At 47.5% G+C, this 23,528-nt stretch overlaps 1 protein-coding gene across 4 annotated transcripts in view; it reads right to left on the reverse strand.

The window, feature by feature from the left end:
• The window catches only part of LOC146548505 (zinc fingers and homeoboxes protein 2-like), a 128,900-nt gene that overhangs the window by 70,656 nt on the left and 34,716 nt on the right, over positions 1-23,528 (reverse strand). For all 4 annotated transcript variants that reach the window (XM_085261795.1, XM_085261796.1, XM_085261798.1 and 1 more), the window contains exon 2: positions 21,047-21,205. The gene's annotated coding sequence lies outside the window, so the exon portion shown is untranslated. The remainder of the gene's footprint in view (positions 1-21,046; positions 21,206-23,528) is intronic.

Raw genomic sequence — 23,528 nt, forward strand, 5'->3', positions numbered from 1 at the left:
TCCGTGTTTGGCTGACTTGTTTTAAAACTGGTTTTTTGGTCATGATGTTTGAGGGATTCTTCTTTTTGGTGTGACTCACTGATCGTCCGTTTTTAAATATGACATTTAAATTTCAGGTTTAAGGTAAGAATGGGCGGAGTCACTGATCTAATTAACGGTTCCACACATGACTGACCCACGCTAAGGTTTAGGTCACCGCTCTCCCACCTGATAATCCTGTTTTCTAAGTCGGTTAGATCTTCCTGGTCACCCGATCTGTGTTGACAGATTTTCAGTTTGGCAGATGTATATTTGGAAAATCTTTATCTGTATGAATAGTTTCTTTTTCTTTTACTATCTTTTTAATCCAGGAAATTAAAAACAAACTACTCTGACTGAAGGCCGTCTTTATGCCGATGTCATATTCAGAAAAGCGTTGGTTTCTAACAACGAGCACCAAACCCCAGACAGTTCACACATATTGCCAATTTCCAACCTTTATCCCCATTTTGGCTTTTATAAAGCCAATAAAAGATTAAAATGACAGTTTTCTGGCTTTAAACTGTTTCTAGGCAGAGTTTTCAAACACACGTGGATGATTTGTTGAGTTTACTGACTGATTTCAAAACCAGCAGTGGATTTTCTCCGGTAAGAAGATTGGCGGGCAGATATTAGCGTTTGCTTTCTTCACTTTATCTGCCTGCTTCTTTCACTGCATGGCTGGCTGATTTCTCTGCTGGTTCCTCGTTTCTTTTCCACTTTTTCCAGTCCTTTCATTTTTGGTTTGGCTGACTTTGATGTCTGACTGGTTTATAAGATTTCACGGCAGCTCGTCTCCGTCTGGCAGACCAATATTCAGACTGATGTAGCTAATTGTTAGAATAAAACGGCTTCCTTTGTGCCTTGTTTACCATCGCGGTGAGCGGTTTGAGGCCTGACCGAGTCTTCAGATGACCGACAACGCGCTGCTGGATTTACACACCTCTGGTACGGAGCAGCGGACTCTCTCGCCCATCGAAGGCATTCTGGGGTCTGGCTTCAGGCTGGACTCCACTGATGTCCCAATTTTAGACTTGTTATTAAAGATGACCAGCCCCTCAGCTGTGCACCTCCACTTCTGTAAACTCGGTGGCCTCTTAGGTCCCTGCCAAAAACTCATCCGATGGTATCGGTTCCAAACTATTGCAGATTATTTCGTTCTATCAGCTAAATTCTCTAATAAGCTGACATACTGGTCTGTCCTTTTTATGGCAGCGCAGTGGTGCAGGGACTGACAACCAGCAGGTTAACCTGTCTGTAGGTGCGCGTGTGGATGGGCGTCTGTCTCTCGGGGTTAGCCGTGCGATGGCCTGGCGACCTGCCGGCATCTAACCCGCCGCTCGCCCTATGGCAGCTGGGACGGGCTCCAGCCACCCTGAATGGATGCATTTGTTTTATTTTAATTAGATCTGACCTCGCTTGCTTTTAATTTGTCATTAATAAAGCAGCTCTGGAATTTGTTGTCAAAGGCGATACAGATAAATGCATGAGGATCATAATTCCACTGTTCTCACACGTGGATGCATGAAGCAGCGGTTTGTCCGTCTTGATGAATAATTTGAGGTTTAATTGTATTTGAATTTCACTCCCAGGTTTCCGGATCAGCTGAGCGGTTTTTTAACTGACGGCTGATTTTGAGTAAAATCAGGACATTTTTCACGTTTATTGTGTTGAGCTCCAGTCTGGGGTTATTTTGGGTTTCCCGGGTTTTCAGCTTTAGTGACTGATGATGTTTTTGATTGTCGTGTTTATTTTCCCAACTTTTCTCCTCTCTGATAACCGGAGCTCAGGTTCGACCGGCTGTTTTTCCGCTCTGGTTTCAATCTAACTCTGAGCCACCCGAATCGGACAAACCAGTCATAAGCGTGTTGACGGTTTCTGGAGTTTCCTGTCTGTGACAGACTGCTCCTTGATCTTACCGCCTGGTTCGTGTGTCTGTGATTAAAGTTGGGGGAACTATATGACGCTCGCTGTCGGACTGATAACTGATGCAAGCCGTGGGTAAGTGCGTGCACGCGTGTACGTACAGCTTCGCAGCATGATGCAATCATCTGTGTGTGTCTATAGATCGTTTTCACGCATACATACAGCACCGTGTGTGTCTGTGTGCATGAGTGTGTGCGCGTGCAGTATGATGCAATAATCATGCAGAGCAGCCAGCAGAAATCAGCTACGTACTCCAATAAACAGATATCCTGGCACGGGGGATGTGTGTGTGTGGGAGAGGGAGTACTGTACTACTGCAAATGTGTGTACTGTTGGTGCGTGAGCGAGTGTGTAAACAAGTGCGAAAGACAAAGACAGTGTGTGTGACTGAGTACTATTACACATGCAAAAAGGAAAGATTTGTAGCAGGAGGCTTGTTAGAGCAGCAGGGGAGACGAATGCATGTATTTGTATGCATGTGTGCGTGTGTGTGCGCACGTGTGTGTGCACGTGAGTGTGTGTGCGTCCACCAGCTGGTGTTCCACATGTGGACATGTCCTACAGAGCCAGGGACTCCAGCAGAGAGACCAACTCCTACAGTGGATCTATGCCCAGGGAGCGTGTGTGTATGTTGGCAATGTGTACGTGTGTGTGTGAGTTTGTAACGGGCCTGCCAGTTGGTGGGTGTGTTATGAATGTGTTAAGTATGTATGAGTCAGTGTCTTTGTATATGTGTTTTTTCATCCACTCACTATCAATGCAGTGAATCAGAGTTGGAGTAGAATTAACTGTGGACACGAATCAGCGTCGATACCATAAACTGAAGTTATCAATAACATGTTCAGGATAGTCTCAGTGTTGGGGGTCACAGCGCGATTTAATATCAGCACGGAGAATGCAAACGGAGGCCTGCAGTCACAGCGAGGACGCTGTGCTGCAGGTAAACAGGATCAGCAGCCAGAGCCTGACTCCAGCAGCCCACACAGTCTGTATCAGTGTAATCACAATATGATATGCAATCAATAAGAGAGGTAAATATGTGTGACTGTGTTAATATGGCCGCATATAGAGTGAGTCACAGACACTGTGTGCAGGGTTAGTGCCACTGGAGACAGCACATCGTGAACATTTAACTTTCCGTCAGTAACATGAAGGTGACTGTGACGAGTGTGAATACTGCGTACACTCCTGCACTGCATCTGGTGCTGTAGTACTGCAGTACTTCATGCATGAACCAGAGCATTTGTTGTGTAGTATCTGTTATCACGGAGCTGTGGCGCCAACCAATATGCTGCTTAATATTGGCTGCTTGCAAGGTCAGATATTTACCGTGTGTGTGTGTGTGTGTGTGTGTGTGTGTGTGTGTGTGTGTGTGTGTGTGTCTGTCTAGAGGCAGTGCAGTGGAGGGAAGCTAATCCAGTAAAGTAACAGAGAACTGACAGAGTCAGAGGTCATTATCATTCACACACCGCCGACCAACACACACTCACACACAATCCATGCACAATGCTTAATCTGCAGCACATCCCCCCCACACACACTCACATATCAGATTCTGTTACACTGACACAAACACACACACTTTTGTCTTGCTATTCATGTTGCCGTTTCTTTTCTTGTTGCTTCTTTCTTTCTCGTTTACACACATGTGAGGCATGAAAAAAAAAAAAAAAAAACACTTGTTCGCCAATTCTACCCCCACCCCCCCACCCCCGCCCATCTCAACCAAACCAAACCTACAACAACCCACCCACAAACTCAACCACACACACACACCAGATGGGTCTTAATCTCCTGTTGCCATAAACAAACACAAACCATTCGAAGAAGCAGACAGAGAGACCACTGTGTGTCGGTGTAACTTCTTGTTGTCTAACATCCTGTTAATTCCTGCAACGCCGTCAAACAAAAGTCCTCTGAGTCCCACGCACGCACAAACACACGCACACACAAACACACAGGCGCTGGCCTTACACAGAGACGAGCAGAAAACAAGCTAATGCAGCACAGATGTAGGGTTGATCGCAGGCCTTTGGGTTCCACGCAGCGCTGTAGTAAATATCAGATATCTGTCAGTGTGGTCATTCTCAACACAAAGCAGGCTGGAAAAACCTCACAGGTTCCTCAGTCGGGACCGATTCGAGTTTTTGAGTCACGCTTTCTGGAAACCACTTGTCGCCCTGGTAGCTGTTGGCTCAGTCCAACAGTTCAGTTTCAGCAACTGCAGCAAAAGGCTGAACTGGCTCTAAAACCCAGAGACCTGACGCTCCAGCCCTCGCCAACGTAGCATCTGCTCGGTTAGCGTTTGTAACTCGGCGGCTTCTTCAGCTGCTGTTTCTGAAACATTAAAGATCCCAGAGACAACAGCCAAGGTCATCGGGCTTTTATGTTCATGCACGCCTCCAAGATAATAAACCCTTCCTGTTCCTGCCATTCTTGAAGATTCAGAGTCACACATGAATAACTTCTGTCCAACCTTTAACAAGTATCAAATGTAAACGGTCTGAAATGGTCTTTTGTTCTTTTAAATAAGTGAACAAAAACAGATCAGCTTCATTGAGCAACCACCTCCCCTGTGATGTGGCGTCCACCTCTGAGGCGATGGTTCTTCCTCCGTGGGTTTTAGCGGTCCAGGTTGGGGAGGACATCTTCTCCTTCACGCTCACCTCTCTCTTCACTGAGCATGAAGGAGAAGCTGTTGATCTGGTGGTTGATTTATGTTCCTGGCATCATCTATGGGCATGAGCTGTGTACAGCGACCAGAAGAATATGGTCAGGGATAAAAACGACAGTAATGAGCTTCCTCCAGAGGTCGTGATCGTTCGCCGTACGTTGCTTTCTAGCTGACAACTGTGTAGTTTAACTCACTGATGCTGATGTCAGTGGTAGAGGTTTTCACATTGACCACTCGCCTCAGAGTTTACATTTATTGATTTTGGGACCGCCCACTTTGCGTCACTAATGGTTATTTCTTCTGTTGTTGCTAACTGGTTGAATTCCATTGATATTTAACAGTCTTGAGCAGACAGGTCCATGCTGGTCGCGTCTTCTTTTTTGAAACACAAACACGGTAAAACTGCTGATCATCCACATTGAAAGGAGGCACCCTGGGCATGTCCAACAGGAGGACACCCTGAGGAACCCATGTTGGAGAGGTGGCTTGGGAACACCTTGGTCCCCCTGGAAGAGCTTGAGGAGGTGCAGAGACAGAGGGAGGTCTGCTGCCACTGCAACCCTAACCGGGTTAATGAGTTGAGAAAGGAGGGAGTCGGATCAGTTTGGAGGTTTCTGAGCGTACGGGCTGGTACCATCCAAAATTTCATGTTGGCTGTTAAGAAAGCCCTGAACTGAGGGGCAGCCAATCAGATGAAAGCTAAAGCTAAAGCAGAGGCTGCCGCGACCAACCTGGACCAGCGTTACCAAAGGTTACCGAACAGGTCGAGTGCACCCACCGACCCAGGAGCAGCCTCTTTATGAAAGACATGCACCCCGCTCGGCTGCGAGTCTTCACGCACCCCGGGGGGAGAATGATTTGGAAAGAATCAAGATGTTACAGAGAAAAACAAGCTCTGGCCTCTCAGAGAAGATTAACAAGTGTAATGCTGCACAGATGTAGGCTCGGTACAACTCCCACTCTCCGCTCTGCTGAGGAAGCTGCTCAGCAAATGTAGCAGCATGTACGTAACATACATACAAACACAGACCTGCGAACCCATTTGCACAACCAGCACGCTGCAGCACCGCACATTAGCACATGTCACCAAATCTGCTCGCCTCCACTTCTGCTACTGATTTACTACATTTCCCAGAAACCTTTCATCAAACACAGAGATGACGTGCATGAACTCCAGCTGAGGGTACAATATAACCTCACGCTGAAGCCATCATTCAAACATTCAAGACTTCAAATGGGTACTACAATACCCATGAACCTCAGCGACCACTGAAAAAGAGACAAAGTCAAAATCATAAAAGATCAGTTCCTGTGGTCAAAAATTCAAACATATCCTTGACTTCAGCCAACCAACTCTTCAAATCTCAAACTACAGCATGACGACGATCTGCACGTCAGCTCATGAATAACTCCCACAGAGAAGTGGCTTCATCACAACCTCATCATTCAAATAAGGTCAGAAATTAGTCTGAAAAAGTTTTTGCATGTTAAATGTAATATTTATGCAAAGCCCTTACCTGAATAAAGTCACCTAAATGAGATGAACCTAAAGTGTTGAAAGAGCAGTGCAGCTGCAGTCTTTAACCTTTTAAGCACGTGCACGCTCCAATTTGTGCAACTATTTTTAAGGCCCGGTAGAACTGCAAACACATAAGCTAGCACAATATTGTTTTTGCATATGAAACCGGAGGACGTATTTCCATAACATGCACTGAGCTTGGCCCGGGTCGCGGTTTCTTTCCACAAATAGCTTTTTGCAAAAATCGCGTACTGTGCACAATAATATTTATTTTAGTTTTTCCTGCAGTTGATAGAAATGAGTACATCTCAAAAATGAAACTATGAAGACACTCCAAATAAATTTGCTGTGGTTGGAAACTGTTGTGTGCAACTTTTTTGCATTTACAGTTTTGAGGGATAAACCTCTGAAATTTCTGTAACTAGAAATATGTGTAAAAAACAACAACGAATTTTCAATTTTTTTGAAGTTTGTCCTTTTTGCCATTTATGTAGTTATTATGGACTTAATGCATACATATTAACAAAATTTGGGACATATCTGTTGTATTGATGTATAGAAATTTGAAAACAACGGCATGTAAAAAATATAAAGATAAGCTCTGGTGGACTTGGTTCTATGGTGGACTTTAGAGGAGAGGGGACACTGCTGTTTCCTGACTGGCTAGCTTGATTAGAAAGTTGCATCCATAAAATATATGAAAGCGTCACGCAGACAAATGAATTTACCGAATTTAATTGACCTAAACCTGTTACACCAACTAACGGTCTGATGTGATGGGTCGGCGTGCAGAATAAGCAGCGATAAGAAGACGCCGTAATGATGGAAGTTAAATCTAGCACTGGTATTCTGCAGTGGATGGGAAGCCTCATTCAGCTGTAAGACATAAAAATGTACCCAACATGCCAACTCGCGCTGCAGCGGGCTGTAAACACGTGGACGTTTAACACAGGAGTCTATGGAGACCGACTCACTTAGATAGACTGCCTCGAGTGGATCCGAGAGGAACTGCAGTTTTATATATTCTGCACGTTTTCCACAGCAGAGACTCAGCATGTGCAGCTCAGTGGAAAAAAAGGGTTGTGCAACAGCGTTCAGGAAAACAAACAGTGGGTCCACGGCCTTCTGTTTCTGCTGTTTTGACCCTCGAGGAGGATTTTTGTGGAAAATTTATGCAGCACTAATGCAAAAGAGACTCTCAGAAATCAAGCTCACAAAGGGGGGAATGAACGAGGGTAATACTGTACAGATGGAGCCACGGTCCAAGTCCCACTTCTCCGAGCTCTCTACGCTGATATTGTTTCATGCTCCGGCAGAAAAACCGAGCGATCAGAGGGGAGTCGAATTCGGTGTCAACACAAACAAGCACCAATCTTCACATGATTACACGAAAGAAAAAACTGCAGTGCAAAGCGCGCTGAAGTGGCGTCAAGAACACACCACACTCATCAGCAGCAGCAGGCAAAAATAGTTTGAGGAGAACTCCACGAGCGCCGAGCCGCTCTGACACGAGACGCATTTCGCTTTCTGTCTCTTTCCTCTCCGTTACACCGCCTCTGTCATCGGGGAATTGTTTGGAGAAATCCTGCACTACAAATGAATTGTTGATATTTTTTATTTGTTAAATCAGAGCATCTCTCCATCCATCACCAACCTCTCTTTGCCCTTATCCCCCGTCTCCAGTCCCGCAGCGGGACCCCTCCGGATTCAAAAAGCCCAATTTAAACGTTTTAAAAAGAGCTGTTTTTAAACACTACTCGGTGCGAAAACACAGAAACACAAAAGCACAAACGTGGTGTCAACAGATGACAGGGTGAGCTGTGCGGGAGTGGCCTGACTTCCCACGTTTGTCTTGTATCACGACTCACAAACAGGAGGAAGCACATTTCACACAGAAGCTGCGAAGCTCATTTGGAGCCGAATCTTCATCGTTTCTGATCAGCAGGCCAACTGGACACGACCGGGCTGCTCCGCGTAACTAACAGTGGCCCAAACCGGCCAATTACAGCCTAAGGCACGAGGAGGACGAGGCGACCGTCTTACAGTCGGGTTTGTGAAGCTTCAAACTGGCAACACACTCTCACTTCATCGCAGCGTGTTGATGTGAATATTTTCTATTTTTTTGTTCTTTTGGTAACAAACTTTCTCTCTTTGTTTTTATTTAATTTAATCGTTAATTATTATTTATCTCGGCTCTCTTCTTCCTGTCTCCGTGGCCCCGCCCCTCCCTGAGCCTGGTTCTGCTGGAAGTTTCTTCCTGTTAAAAGGGAGTTTTTCCTTCCCACTGTCGCCAAAGTGCTGCTCACAGGGAGTCGTCTTATTGTTGGGTTTCTTTGTATCATTGTGGAGTCTTTACCTTACAATATAAAGCTCCTTCAGGGAACTGTTGCTATGAGATGTTATCTACACAGAGAAACCTCTTTAAGTAACCAGGGCCGTCGCCCCCTGCTGGTCATCAGAAAGGACGTAGGCTTCACTTTCCTCAGTTTTCACAACATCTATAACAGTCATACAGCATGAGTGTTTTTATTCCTGGAAATGAGGGTTAATAAAGTCCACTTATGTTTGAGGAGCACAGTTTCCTGTCTTTACATCATCATATATGTTTTTTTTTTAAAAAGGAGAAAGTGCTCGTGCCTCAGAGTTTATAGAGACGTTGAGTCCTGACAGTGTTTGTTTAACCTGCAGGCAATCCTTTCAAGGCTCGTGTACCGCATTCGGTTCCCACAGAAGAAGAAATTCCTGAAGTTTGTAAATTCACCCGTAAAGCTGTGAGAAAATCTATCAAACGGACATGAATTATTCAGCGATGAGAGTGTGCTTCTTCTTTAAATGTGTTCTCACACACACACAAAAAGCATCAGTGCTTCTTCCCCCTTCGTGGCTCACTCGTGGCCCTGGTGACGAAGGCAGAGGGTTAACACTCGAGCCCAAAACGTCGCACACATCCTCGGTTAGTTTGTCACAAGATATCTCTCCTGCAGTTGTTATGAAAATTGTGAAACCATAAATGGACAGAATCAGAACACACACACACACACACACACACACACACACACACACACACACACACACACCAGGAAATTAAATATTTGGGAACAAAAAGCCCATCTGTGTTCACCAAAGCAGGCAGTTAGCAGATTGTGCTTCTGGATTAATCAGAGTGGACATAAAGAGAGGAGCAGCGTGCAGCTACACGGTGAAAATCAGACGACGAGAATATGTTCGAGTGCGTTAATCTTAAACCCGTAAACCCGGACGTCGGGGATGTATTAGAAGCAGCTGTAGGTGTGAAAGCTGCCGCGCCGCCTCAGCCTGAAAGAGCAGGAGCGCTCGGCTCGGCGTGCAGGTTGGGGAATCCTCCATAATGTTTACCGAGTTTACCGACTTGGCTGACGGCTGTGTTTTCTTATCCTCTAACAGAGAGGGTGATTTGACTGATGCTCGTAACAGATTGCATCACAGCAGGAGACGAACTAAAACGGTTTACGCACCGCAGCTCTCCCTAAACTGTCTAACAGTGGCAGCGCTCCACCTTGTAAATTTGGAATAGCAATTTTAGAAATTTCCCAGCAGTCTATCTCCAATTGGCCTTCACTGGGAGTGCTGTTTGATATCAGTGAAGTATCGCAGCTTTGACTGAGGACCACCTCTGAGGAGCAGAAATGTGATCTCAGCTTTGTGAAACCAAACACTCGCTGCCGTTTTCAAGAAAACACCTGAGCGCATTAAAAGCTTTCATTCATCACCTGCTCGGTGAGCCGAGGTTTCCCTCCCCTCGTTCAGACGTGGCTGCTGCAGCCGCTAACACCCTTCACGCACGTCAGAAACGTGAATGCAGACACGTGACCCGCCGAGGCGTTCCTGCAAACTCAAATTAACACGCGCCGCAAAAAATACGCTGATGTCTCGCCAAAAGAGGCAAGAGCCAAGCTCAAGCTTGCACCTTCTCATGTGATAACAACAGTACATCACTGCTGGTAAGCTAACAACCTGCTGATCACAACTTCCGATGGTGTCACTGGAGCGAGGGGGGTGAAACTTTTACAGGCTGACTTTGGCTTTCACACTCGGGCTTCTCCTGTCAGCAGCCACGAGGAGCTAACGAAGGAGCTCGCTCATCGGGGCGTACCTCACTTTGTACGATTCTGTCATGGCGGTCAGCATTCAGGCGCCTTTCAGCTCGCAGAGGCGGAGCCTGGATATGAGCCTGCAGCACGAGTCTGAAGCAACAAGGAGCCATCGATCCGTTTCACGGTGATTGGCAACAGTTTCATTTGCTAAAGGGGGTCTTTGACAAATCAGCACAAAGGATGGAGAAAGTGCCAATTATCCCAAAACTGTTACCAATGAGTGACATCACGGTCAGTCCCGCTCACTCCATCACGGACGCCCTCTGAAAAGCAAAGCCACCATGCCTTAAATCTGCCAGCAGGGGGCGACTGTTCAGGAACGTCATTCTGTAAATCTTTATTTTAAGAACGAGACAACTTCCCAAAAGTCAGAATTCATCTGGAGGCTCCTCCTCCACGCTCTCCTCACCTGGAGGCTCCTCCTCGGCCCCTTTTTACCATAGCAGGTGCATAAATGACAAAATCAATGTCGCGCTTGACTCAGAACAGTGATGACTGACATCACAGATCCTGGGAGTGATGGGCGGTTTTGAGACCAGGCTGATCGCCCCCTGCTGGCCGTTACAGTGCAGCATCTCCTCATCCTTCAACTCCAACTGCGTGGAGCACTCACAGTTTAATGTCTGCAGATTCACTGATCTTGCATCCTGTTGTTTCACTGGGCATGTACGGCGAGGGGGAGGTGACGAGTGGACACGGGCGGCTCATCCAACAACAGGACATTTCCTCTTGTTAAACTTATTCTGCGTTTCTTCTTCCACTTCCAAAATTCACTATCCAAATTTTCAGAAACGATGTTCCAGTTTCTACCAGAATTTCTCGTGAACTCTGACAGACGCATTTAAAAATGGAGTGCTTTGTTGATCGTTAGCAGGATGGCTAAACGCGGGTCGCTCGGGTGCTTCCTTCTCCTGCAATTAGCTTGTTTCCCATCTTCAATTTGAACACAGTGAGCACATTTTCTTCATGCGTAATTGGATTAGTTACCTTTAAAATCTCCATTTCTACTGTCACTTGAGCTTTTAAAAATGTGTAAAATGTGCACCTTGCTGACACCTCCCATGAAAATAAATAAATAAAAAAAATGAAAAAGAAAATCAATTTTGAGATTTTTTGTTGTTTTTGAGGAATACCTCTTGAGTGGCACTTAACAAAATTGAACAAATGTGTTGCGGATGGATGGATGGGTGGGTGGGGGTGTGATTTGGGGGAAGCTGTGAGGCAGATCTACCTTCCAGACTAAAACAGTCTAACACTCATTACTCTGAAAAACACTTGACTTCATCATGGCCTCAATTATGTGCTGCTGGATAAACTCCAACGTTACTGAGCGGCTGCGTCCGATGGGGGTGTGGGTGTGTTCAAAAATAATACGAAAAGCATCCAAAAACTGTGGCAGGAAGCAGAGCGGGAGTCTCTGTGGATGAAACCGTGGCTCTTTGCGTTTCCAGGAGCGCCTCAGAGGCGATCGATGCGTCGGTGACAAAGCGCTCGGCGTACGCGTCGGCCCGTGTGGGCTGTTCGACTTCACCGACGCCCGATCGCCCGGGGCTGGTGACAAAAAGCAAAGTTGCTGTTGGCATTTCCATCTACCTGTGAAGCATGCTGGGAGAAATTAAGCCTCGCTGACTGTTTTTTTTCCTACAATCGCTGTTTTCACATTAAAACAAAATCACATCGGACAGATGGAGACGCTGGAGCAGCTGGTGAAAGACGAGATGTTCCCAGGAAAAACTCCCAGCAGAAGCCTTCATGATTGCTTTGCTTCCCGTTTTGACTTCCAGCGGCTCCCCCCACCCCCAACATCAACACCAACACCTGTCGAGGAACAGACTGCAGCGATCGACTCGGGTTTACCCTCCAGGAACTGCAGCCCCCTTCTGTAGAAGCAGAGAGTGCTGCAGAGCTTTCTGAAGGTCTTCCAAAGCTGTTCTTTGGACATTGGCTGCTTTTTTCCCCCACACTGTCCAGTCCTTGTGCTTCAGTGCTGACCTATGAACCCTGCAAGCATTAAAAAGCACATGCAAGTTTGCACAGTTCTTATTTTCTTGGTGGTCCAACCTCCGAAGTGTCACAGACTCGTTGGGCAAAATGCTCAACAAGTTTCCCCCGATGCATCCTCAGTGTGTGTTTGCTGAGGTATATAAAAAAAGCATGTGTGTGAATGAGGCAGTACTGTATACGTACCTGTAAGTACTGAACACCTGTGTGAGGTGAGGCTGCTGGACAGGTAAAAATCACAGTCGTTCATATTTGTAACCACAGTTATTTGAAGCGTAACCTAAAAACCAACAACAGGGGAGGTCACTGAGATTTGAATTCAAATGAAACTCACATGAAAGGCGGGGGTGGGCGTGCGATGACCACGGCGTCAGCGACAACCGCAGCATTACGTTCTCTTATCACAGCAGGTCAGCCGAGTCACTCGCTGCGCTCTTACACTCCTCGTACCGGCAGCGCGGTGGATTTTTTTAACATTCATGTCACTGCATTAAGAATATTTACTCGCAGCTCTACAGATACGACTAAAAACATTTTAATAACCCCCCAAACTGAACCTCAGGACGTCTGAAGCCCCGAAGAGACCTGGGGAAGGACGACCGCGCGTCTGTCCGTGTTTGTGGTTAATGATGAGGTGGCGTTCTCCGCACAGGAGGGAGACTCAGCGTCTGTACGGTTAACCAGTGACAGGCGAGCGCATCCTGCCAACCGTAAACTTGGAACTAAACAAGTTAATGTTTCTGTGTTTCTGCGTTAACCAGCCTAGTTTCCAACCCCGCCTCCGGCTGGTTAGAATTTTATGAAACGATACATTAAAGACACAAAAGTACAATAAATACACAATAAAACCAAAGTTTAACCCTTAGGATCAAAGGTGCTGTTTGTGAACACGCACTGTGAGACCAGTGATGGGATGGATCTGAGACGCTCCAGGCCGGGCATTTATAAAGCCACTTTATTAGGTACACCTGTTCAACCGCTCATTACTACAAATATCTAATTGTCCAATCACATGGCAGCAACCTAGAGCTGCTGAAGCTCATGAAAATGATCTAAACCCTTTAATAATTTTAGAATATCTGTCACCAATAAAGGAACGAGTGTATGTAGGTATGACAAGCACGAACAAATCGACGTGTTCGGTCATTAAAAACATTCAGCTGAACTTTTTCTTCACGCACACTTGCAGAAATCCAGGATGCAGAAAACAATCTGCAGAAGAAGAACAGAGGAGGGGGGAGGGGTTGGATGTGATTTCAGATGACACATTTCTCAACTCTGAACACCCACAACCACAAAACATTTCACAGCAGAGGGAGGGAGACGAGCGAGAGAGGAAAAACAACCTAAAAGTTCCCAACGTAACACCGAGACCTCAGAGGAAGCGCAGAAATCGCACGAGCGCCGAGCTAAACAAGTGAATCATCGGCGAGTGAAACGTCTCTGATACGAGCCGCTCGGCGCAGGTGTGTTGGTGGAGAAACGCACAAAAACAAACATATAGGAGAGCGAATAAACGGAGCGTTTTGGCGATGGCGGCGGCTCGGTGAGAGAGGCGAGCAGCAATCTGCCCGGCCACACTGGCTGCCCACACACACCTCCTCCACAGGTGTGTGTGGACTTTTTAGGGTGAGTCACTCTCTCCCACGTAGTCGATACCTCCAGCAGCGGTTGTGGAGATCCCATCAGCCCGCGCGCTCTACCTGCACCGCTCCTCACGCTCCCCCCCCCTCTGCAGCAAACGCCGCCGCCGCCACCATGCAGACTGGCGTGCAGCATTTGGAGGTAACAGATGGCGATTTTATGAACAACAGTATGATCAGAGAGTGACACAACATTAGGGCATCGCATTAATCATGCAGCCTTTGTTTTCCACAATTAATAAACAGACATACCAGGAACGTTCAAACATTTAGACGCCGCTGAACTGATGATGTGATGTGCTGTTAAATATTTTGATCCTTCGCATAATTAAGACTAATGATCTCGCCGACGATCGGCATCAGAACAGCGCCGAGCAATAACCGCGCAGCCATACGTACGTCTCAGCGGTGATAAAGGCCCTTCATTATGAAATTATACAGTGGCTTTTTTAATGAGGTTTCAGCGCCGGAGGGTCACGAAAACAAGCGAGCAAAGTCTCGGCGCCAGTAAGACGAGGAGGATAAGCCCCCGCCGGATTATCAGGTGCAGAGCCGCCTCTGCAACCCCAGCGCCGTGCCGTTTGGTGGATGCTTTCATTCGAGCTGCTTCACGCCACCTTGGATGCAAATATTTTTAGCCGGGATGACCCGTGCGCAAACTGCACCCGTCACCCTGCCAGTGTTAGCACGGTGCTCCACCCCCCGAGCTTCACACAGCCCATTCAACAAAGCAGAAGGGGCCATGAAAACAAACCTTCCCGAGCACCCGGTGGGGCTGGCAGCGGCCCGCAGGCTGGCTGCGGCCCAGCAAAGCGCTGAAAAAAGCCTGACTGGACAGCAGCCAAGCGCTGGTGAAATTCTGGCTTCAGTTGGTCAGGTTTTCTGCACTAGCAGCTCCTCAGACTGGTGACTGTGATTTGGTGCTGGAGCAGAAATATCTTATGCATATGGAAATGGTGAAAGTTGCTGAGGGCTTCAGAGATGCATATATTGGAAAAGTCTGAATATTTTAAACGGCGCTGCTGCAGAGAGTGCTCGTGTTTCGTGCGATACGCCAGCCTCTGGAACTGCTGCGAGTCTGGCGGGCGTGAACGTCAGCGACGGTGCTGCTCTGTGCGCACCGGTGATGTTCAGGCACCACCAGGTGAGCCTAAACGAAGCCGAGGCAGCCGTACCAAACCACGCAGTTCCCCTGATGACCCCTGGAGGCTCCGGCAGCGAGTCGGTGCCCACAGTAAGCTGCTGAGGTCGCTGTGATCGACAGGTGACCCCGAGCTGCAGCATCAGGCGATGTGTGATGTCACCACAGAGCGAATCACCTCGCACTGATCTGCACGGTTCTGACTTCAGCAGGGTCAGTGTTCGGGTTTGGTCCGAGCCATATTTTAGGAACCCAGCGGTCAGAGTCAAACCCTCACTGCCGTGAGGCGACGGTGCTGATGCGACCACGCCAAAAACAGCTTCCACGTTCTCAGGTGACGGCGGATGGATTTGAAACAGAGTTCGAACAAACGCCAACTCTCTGTGCACCAGTTCGTGATTGGTCAGAAGAACTCGGACAACAGAGGCACTCCAGGACACATGTGGCCTCCTGCAGAACTTTCAGATCTGTCGTCTCGAGGCAGAGAAGGAAGTCCACTCAGACTACAGAGCGCTCGGCGCAGATTCCCGCCGCACGTGCGCGTTTCAGAGTGACTGGATCACAGCTGCGTGCGGCCAGGCTCGCGGGGATGCTTTGACTTTAAGCAGCTCGGATTTTTAGGTTAGAATAACATAACCCTACATGCGCTGTAACTCAAAGCTGTGTGCCGTTCCCACTGAAAGCGCTCCTTTTATGTCTTTATTTAAATATTTGTTGTCGTCCTGACAGCCGTTTCTGCACTTCGTCACAATTCATGACGCCAGCGACTTCGGTCCTTTCAGAAACGAGCAGGAGGCGAGCGAGGCGACACCGGCGCATGGTTTTAATTCTGCTCGGAGACACAAAACTGTTTCCACTGTTTAACCTTTTTCATGTGAGAATTAAAGAAAGCAGATTTCTGGGAAATTGGAAAGTTGCTGCAGTGCATGCTGGGAGGTGTATATAAATAATATAACAATGTGTCTAAATAACTTAGCGTGACGAGTCCACTGGACGTTCATGTAAACCGAGCTGAAACAAAAACATGGAGTTAATAATGGAAGGAGACTGTGCAGGACAAAGGACGGACGCGTAATCAGCCACAGACGAGCTGCTCTTTCGCAGTTTTTACCCCGAGTGCGAGGACAAGCTGTAAAGTATAAATAGATCACGTATCCTGGTCGCAGGGATTAGGACTCAGGTGCTGGGACCTCGCAGCGGGGATTTACTGGCTCATCTGCATTTTTTAAATACTTTTGAGCTTGTTGATCATGTGACACGGTTACCGAGCCACCGGCAGCATCTGCAGGTTCGACCGGTCGTCACAGAGCGACGTCACTGAACTGAAAACGTGTCCTGGCGACCGCTCACCGCCAGGTCACATCACGAGCCCAAGTAACGAAGCCGGTTACCCGCTTGAAGGTTTATCGATCGACCAGTAAGTAACGGGAACACGTCCGCGGAGAGACGGCAGCGTTTCTGTGTGAAGCCAGCGACTGTTCACAGCTGGATCGTTAGGACGCCACAGACTGACAGACGCCATCCCTCCATTAAATGAACATTTACATGTGCAGATGATGGCTTCATCCTGTCATCGCGTTAACGGGCTGACGGCGAAGATTAATTATCAACACGCAATTCAAACGGGGTCATCGTTATCGTTTGCATAAGAAGACAAACGAGTTACTGAAGCTCATCAGACCCTGCTGCCCGTGCTCAGAGGTGCTGGGGTCGGCGGCCGCGCCTTCAGGTTGGGTCTGCAGCACGAGTTGCCACGGCGATGCAGCCGGCTGGATGCGGCCAAACGGTGGTTCGTCGTGCAGAGCTGCTCTTCAATTTCAGGTGCTGTCGGGATTGTCGTAGATATCTGGTTTGTGCCACGTGGACTGGACTTTCCCATCATCCTACTCGCTGAGCCTGAATCCGTGTCAGATTTGGACGCAGGCTTCCACAGCCACGCCCCTCGCACACATCACGACTTATCCTGTACCCCGGTGACACCTCTGAGAACCGCCCCGTAGACCCCGGCGGTCCTCCATGACGGCTCCAGATGCGGTGCCCTGAACTCTACGCAGAGCCTTGAGCTTTGTTGAAAACGCTCCCAAATACGTGGCGGCCCAAATTACACCACCGTGTGACGCAGCGGCGGGTCCCTGCAGCAGCTCGGACTACAAAGGAGGTTAAAATGAGAGCGGCGAGGGCACCGGACGCTGCCATGTTTAAACTGTTACAGCATGAACCTGCTGAACCGAGAGTACTGGTTCCAGCTGAGGAGGAGCCACACCCACACACACACACACACCTGATTGAAAAACCAGCCCGTCGTTCCCTTCGCCCATCCCGACTGTATTTACGGCGTCTCCTCGCTCATCTCGCCGTCCTGCTGCTCTTTTCTCTCGTCTGCATGTGTCAAATCTCCTTCCTCCTCATTTTGTTCTTTCTGCTCTCAAATATCATTTCTTCCCCCTCAAACCTTCTCCTCCTCACTTTTAGACTCCGGAGAGGCGATCCTGCAGAAAACAGGACCTCTGTTTTGAATTTGGGAAATTAAATGTCACATCTTTTCAAAGTGCCCCTCTGACTTTTTCTCTTTCAGTACAAAAAGGTGTCTCGGCCTTCTCGTCCAAAAACATGTCTGCGCTCTCCAGGAGGTGCTCTCCAGTCCTTGTCCATTACTCGCCCCCTCCATCTCCTCTCTTCACCTCTTCCTTTTACACACTCCGCATTATCGGCTGCCTTTACAGTGATTTCCACACGCTGCTTTTAAATCAACACAGCAAATTAAAGCCTGTAAATTATACATGAGCAGAATAAGAAAGCGGGGAATTGATTAGTAAGTGATGCAGGAGAAGAAGAATAAACACGTTTTACAGTGAAATCTCCGGCACGCAGTCAGACCTGCACAGGCTGCAGCGAGGACGAGTAAATGCCTCTCGAGGCCTTGAATTCAGCCAAGATGTGTTTATCGCCCTCCTCTTTCACTTTCTGAAGGACTGAAGGACACCGGAGGGACAATCAGAGCCCAGCGATGTGAGGCTGGGTTTGATTTCTCTTCCCGATGAGCGAGAGGTGACACCAGGAGACGATTTCTGTAAAGAAGCTTTAAAAACGGGGCGAACGCCGAGGACGACGAGCTGTTTCTCACACCGAGGTTGGTTTTTTTCCCAGTAAAGCAAACTCGACTTTCACCTTTTTGTCGCCTCTGAAATATGATTACTTCTGCCGAGTCTTCCTGTATGGAGGACTGGAAACGCCACAAATGAAATGCAAAAAATACAAAATAAGAAAAGAGAGAAATGCAGAAACATCCGTGTAATTAAATCTAACAGGGACAGAGCACATTAACCCTTTAAAGCCACAATACAACCCAGTCTGCCAGAGCTGATCTTTGTATTTTCACCTGCTGTGGTGCTATTTATGGGAGCATTTCACGTTTCTATACATCCACACAACCGTTACATCACAAACTTTAATGACATGTATGCATTACGTCCATAGTAACTACATAAAAAACAAAAAGTTCAACAAACTACAAAAAAATTGAAAATCAGTTTTTGGATTTTTTACACATATTTCTACTTACAGAGATTTCAGAGGTTTACCCTGAAACTGTAAATGCAAAAAAGTGGCACACAACAGTTTCCAACCACAGCAAACTCATCTGGAGTGTCTTCATAGTTTCATTTTTCAGATGCACTCATTTCTGTAAACTGCAGGAAAACTAAAATATTATTTTGCACAGTTTCCAAAAAACAGCATTAAAATAAAAGATTTCCAACAGTGCAGTTTGAGCTCAAAGCTGAGAAACTGTACAGAAAGTCAAACATGACAACAGTAAACCTTTGAAAGACCCTGTAGGGGACAAAACTCCATTTCCCACCTAAAGTGATGTCACTTCTGGTTTTCGCAGGTAATGGCGGACATGCAACCCACGCTGACGTTTATTCCAATGTACGAAGTGCAATGAACAGCTGATCGGATCGATAAAGTGCGTTTCTGGATTATAATGCTTTTGATGTTGCGATCACTTGTGCAAAGAGCAGTTTGTGGAAGGAAACTGCGACCCGGGATGAGCTGAATGCGCGTTATGCAAGCACAACTCTTCCAAAAACCCCTGTTGCACTAGTTTATGTGGCTGCATTTCTACCGGGCTTTAAAAATAGTTACGTAAATCTTTAAAGATGGACTTAAAACCTTAACCTCAGAGTTCGCCATTGTCCCCGGTAACATCAAAACCAGAGCGCTCAGTGAATTAATGCGACCGCAGGATTGGTGACTCATTTGTGATGTTTCAGGCTGCGGCACATTTTACTACAGATCAACAGTTTCCCACAGAGAGCCGAGCAGCACGTCAGCTCCTGACACCAAAGTAAATGATCCACACGTTTGTCCATCCAGTGACAGGAAGATGACTTTAGACTTTATACATTAACTTTTTATAGGCGACGGTTTAGTTCGAGACCTAAAAGATGTTCAGTTACTGTTAATAGAAAACAGAGAACATCAGCGAATAGTTACATTTGAAAAGCTGGAATTAATCTGAGCTGTTCACAAAGACGCAGCTGCTTATGCAACTTCAGCCCATTTGGGAGCAATAACACGTCTCCCAGGAAGTTCAAAGGGCCTGAAGGTAACTCCTGCAAACGTGCACATTTAGCCAAACCTAGAGGATGAGCATGGAAACCAACAGGCAGCGTGCTGCAGTCGACCGAGTCGAATAAAAGTGAGAAATGATTTACGACTTATTTCTGTTAAAAGGACCAAAACGATTTTCCACAGGAGAAAAAAACACGAGCTTCATCTGTGGGTCAAACTTCACCCCAAACCTCTGCACATCCTCGACACAGGAAACAACACGTTCACTATCAGTGTGATGAGGAGGGCTCCTACACATACTGTGTGTGATTCACTGATGTATTTATTTTCTTATAGTTTATAATGCTGTAATTTTCTGTATCATTTCATATCATTTCATATTTCATAATATCTTTGTGGGGACATCTAATTGACATAATGCTTTCCCTAAACCTAACCATGAAAAATGAATGCCTAAGCCTGACCCTTACCCCAAACCGAACTCTGAAACTAAAACCACATTTTGGGTCTTCAAACTTATAGGGAAAAACTCCTCGTCCCCATACGGACTGTTGGTCCCCGCAAAGATATGTAAACACACACACACACACACACACACACACACACACACACACACACACACACGTTATAAACTAACCAATTAAATTTATATTTGAGGCCGTCCTGTTTAATCAATAAATGTATGCAGTGATCCACAACCGGCTTTGAACCACACCACAAATCAGTGTGAATAATTACAACCGTGCGAGTGTGGAGAGCTGCACGATGACTAAAGTGCAACCCAAACGAAAGAGCAGACGCACCTTCACCAGGTGCAAACACGTGAATTTCACACCAAATGTGTTGGAGCCCAATTTACTTTTAAATGAAAGAATATATACAAAGAGTCCGAGACGTCAACCGAACTGGAAACAAGTCCGCGCTGTACTCTCATGCAATGCCAATCTGAACCACAAGGTGGAGCTCACGCTACTATCATCACTGTCACTTCTGTTGGTAGCTATGAGCACAGAGACGCTAACATCAGATGCTTTTTGGTAAACGCTGCGACGCATCTTCAAAACTAACCTCACAAAAACTGGAGAGCGGCTTCTTTCGGTCAGATCAGTGCGCTCCTCAGAAACGCTACGTCTGCTCTAATTACAGCAGGATTAACAGGCGGGTATGAGCGCCCAGCAGGGTAACATGTATACGTGACAGAAAGCACATTTACCATCAGAGAAAGCAGCAACAAATGTGTCCACAAGATCTGTGCAAGAAACAGAGGAAGGAAAGATGATGACCGACCGATATGAAAAAATGGGCAGCAGGCAGTGGTAACGGTACAGTGTGGTCTCAGGGTATGAAATGCATTCTGGGATATGACCTCTGGTAGTGAGCAGTAGTGGGATGGTGACATAAAAAGCTGGTACTCACTGCACTTCCTCTAAAGGGAGGGGCTTCACTGGAGGGGGAGGGGCTCTTCCTGAGGCTCCACCTCCTCCTCCGAACTCTGTCCGTTCTCCTCTCTCTCCTCTTCCTCTTTATCTTCTGGAAGCTCAGGCCAGCAGCACTCTGGGTAATCTCCCGCGGGGTCTGAAAGAGGAGAGAGACGTCAGCCAAGTGTGAGAGAAAACTAAAGATGGATCACATCGAGAGTGTGTGTGTGTGTGTGTGTGTGTCTGTGTGTGTGTGTGTCTGTGTGTGTGTGTGTCTGTGTGTGTGGATGGCAGATGCAAACAGATCATGTTGAGGTGTTGATGATTGTGAGTGTGATAGCAGGTGTTCCTGAGTGTTGTGCGACTGTGTTTGTGTGGTCTGAACCCAGCACGGGCCTTAAAAACTGCACCACAACTTGGCCCAATAAAGGAGGCAGTGGGTTACCGTGGTAACATGCCAAAATCGAGAAGGGAGGAAGCAACGGCGTGAGAGCGAGACGGAGAGAGAGGAGCACAGAAAAAATTAATGAAAAAATAAGAATCAGAGGAGAGACCGAGCGGCAACCTGAGCACGGAGAAATGAAGCCAACACAAAGCTGCAGTTCCTCTGACGGCCACCGGAGGCTCCACCAGTCAGTCATGCTGGAACAAACATGTTTACAGCCTGGTATGAAAAACTGTTTACCCCTCTGGCACATCAGTTGAAGTAATGCAAAACTCTGAGTTTCAGGCCGTCTGTGTGCAGGGGGCGGGGCATTCTTTCTTTATTTTTTACAGTATTTCCGAACCCTCATTACTTTCTAAGTGCAGGAGATTTCTATGTGAAGTTTCCTGGGCTGCAAAACACATTTAAGCAACAAAACCTATTTTACAACTGCATCAAGTCGCTCAATCTGGTTTTTGTTCAGCTGGATTTGTTCCAGAGTCAGTCCAATCAGAGTGAATATGGGGGCGCCTTGGGGCGGGGCTACTTTGTTTCTCTTTCCTCGCTCATTATGTTCAGTTTTAATACACAGGATATCTGTGTTTGCCACTAGGGGGCGTCTCTCCCTCCATTAAACATCTGAAATATATAGAAGCAGCAGTGACTGAGGCCACAGGTGATCTACCTTTGCCACACGCTGTTGCAGCTGTGCTGCGCTCTGCAGACGACTGTTCGGCAGGAAAACTCGCAGCTCGTTTAATTTAACGAGGCCGCAGCGTCGCCACGGCGGGGAGGTGGCAGAAACAGTTAACCCCGGCTCAGCTTTACGGCAGCGCTCAATCAAATGAGATCAAATGAGACGCCCGGCAGTGCAACGAGGAAGCGGTGCCAGACTTCCTGTCCGGTAGAGGTTCTCCTGAGCTTAATGTAACACAAACGATGGCGTGACTTGGACCACAGAGCCAATCAGCTGTGCCAGGCTGTGCGTGACTACTGAACCCCACAGTTAAGGCCGTTAGCATCCACGCACGAGCACAAGCCAATGACAAGGAACAGGAAGAGGAGACATGAAGGAGGCAATCATCGATCGCTGAAACCCGCCTGCACACGTAAACGCGCTTCATCAGGGTTTGCAGCTTAACAGTGAGCAGTCCTTGGTTTGTTTCAGTGCGTGTGTGTGTGTGTGTGTGTGTGTGTGTGTGTGTGTGTGTGTTTTTGCATTATTTTAGTGCCGTGCTCAGGTTTGCATTAACCACACTGAATCCTCATCTTCAGCCTGAAGGCAAAGCCTGAGTTTGGAGGACGCACAGCAGCTAAAGAGCAGCCAGCCTTCACTACAGGCTGCACTCAGCAGTTTTTCTGCCGCGTGGATCGATGCACTAAAAAAAGCCTTACTCATATAGAAACAAGTTTGTTTTGCAGGGTTCACAGTGTGAAAGCGCTGCTGTAAAGACCTCAGAATCAGCCAGAGTGCCAGCCGCAGTGATGGCGCCCGCAGGTTTGTGAAGCTTTTATTTTAGCATTTTATCCGCTGCCATGTTGGACGAGAGGGTGGAGCAACAAGCTCCTCCATCCATCTCTTTTCTGACACCGAGACGCTCGGGCCTCGAGCTCTTCTGGCGGGACACAGAGGCGTTCCCGAGTCAGGTGACAGTTATGATCTCCTCTGGCATGTCGGGGTCTCCTCCCCGCAGGACGTGGTTGACCGCCATCGCCCGGGAGGCGTCCTAGTCAGATCCCCGAATCACCTCAGCCAACTCCTTCCAGTGTGGAGGAGTGGAGGAGGGGTACTCCGAGCTCCTCCCCCCTCGCTCTGAGGCCGAGCCCGGCGCCTGCTGCTCATGCAAAGTAACGGAGGAAATACTGCAGTTTCACTCAGCACTGGAGCGCAGCCTCAGCTGCACAGCAAGCTCAGTATTTGGCAGGAAATTGGATACGTGTGTACGAGCACAGAGCGGAGGTTAGCGGAGGTTAGGCCCATCGGAAACTTTGGCCCCAACTCTGCATCACGCCTCGCGTTTAGATCAGCAAAATGAGACTTTGGCTCGACGGCGTT

The sequence above is a fragment of the Mchenga conophoros genome, linkage group LG22 (assembly GCF_057382185.1).
Source record: "Mchenga conophoros isolate Kocher_MC1m ecotype Shallow Benthic linkage group LG22, M_conophoros_male_GT1.1, whole genome shotgun sequence".
Classification (NCBI taxonomy): domain Eukaryota; kingdom Metazoa; phylum Chordata; class Actinopteri; order Cichliformes; family Cichlidae; genus Mchenga; species Mchenga conophoros.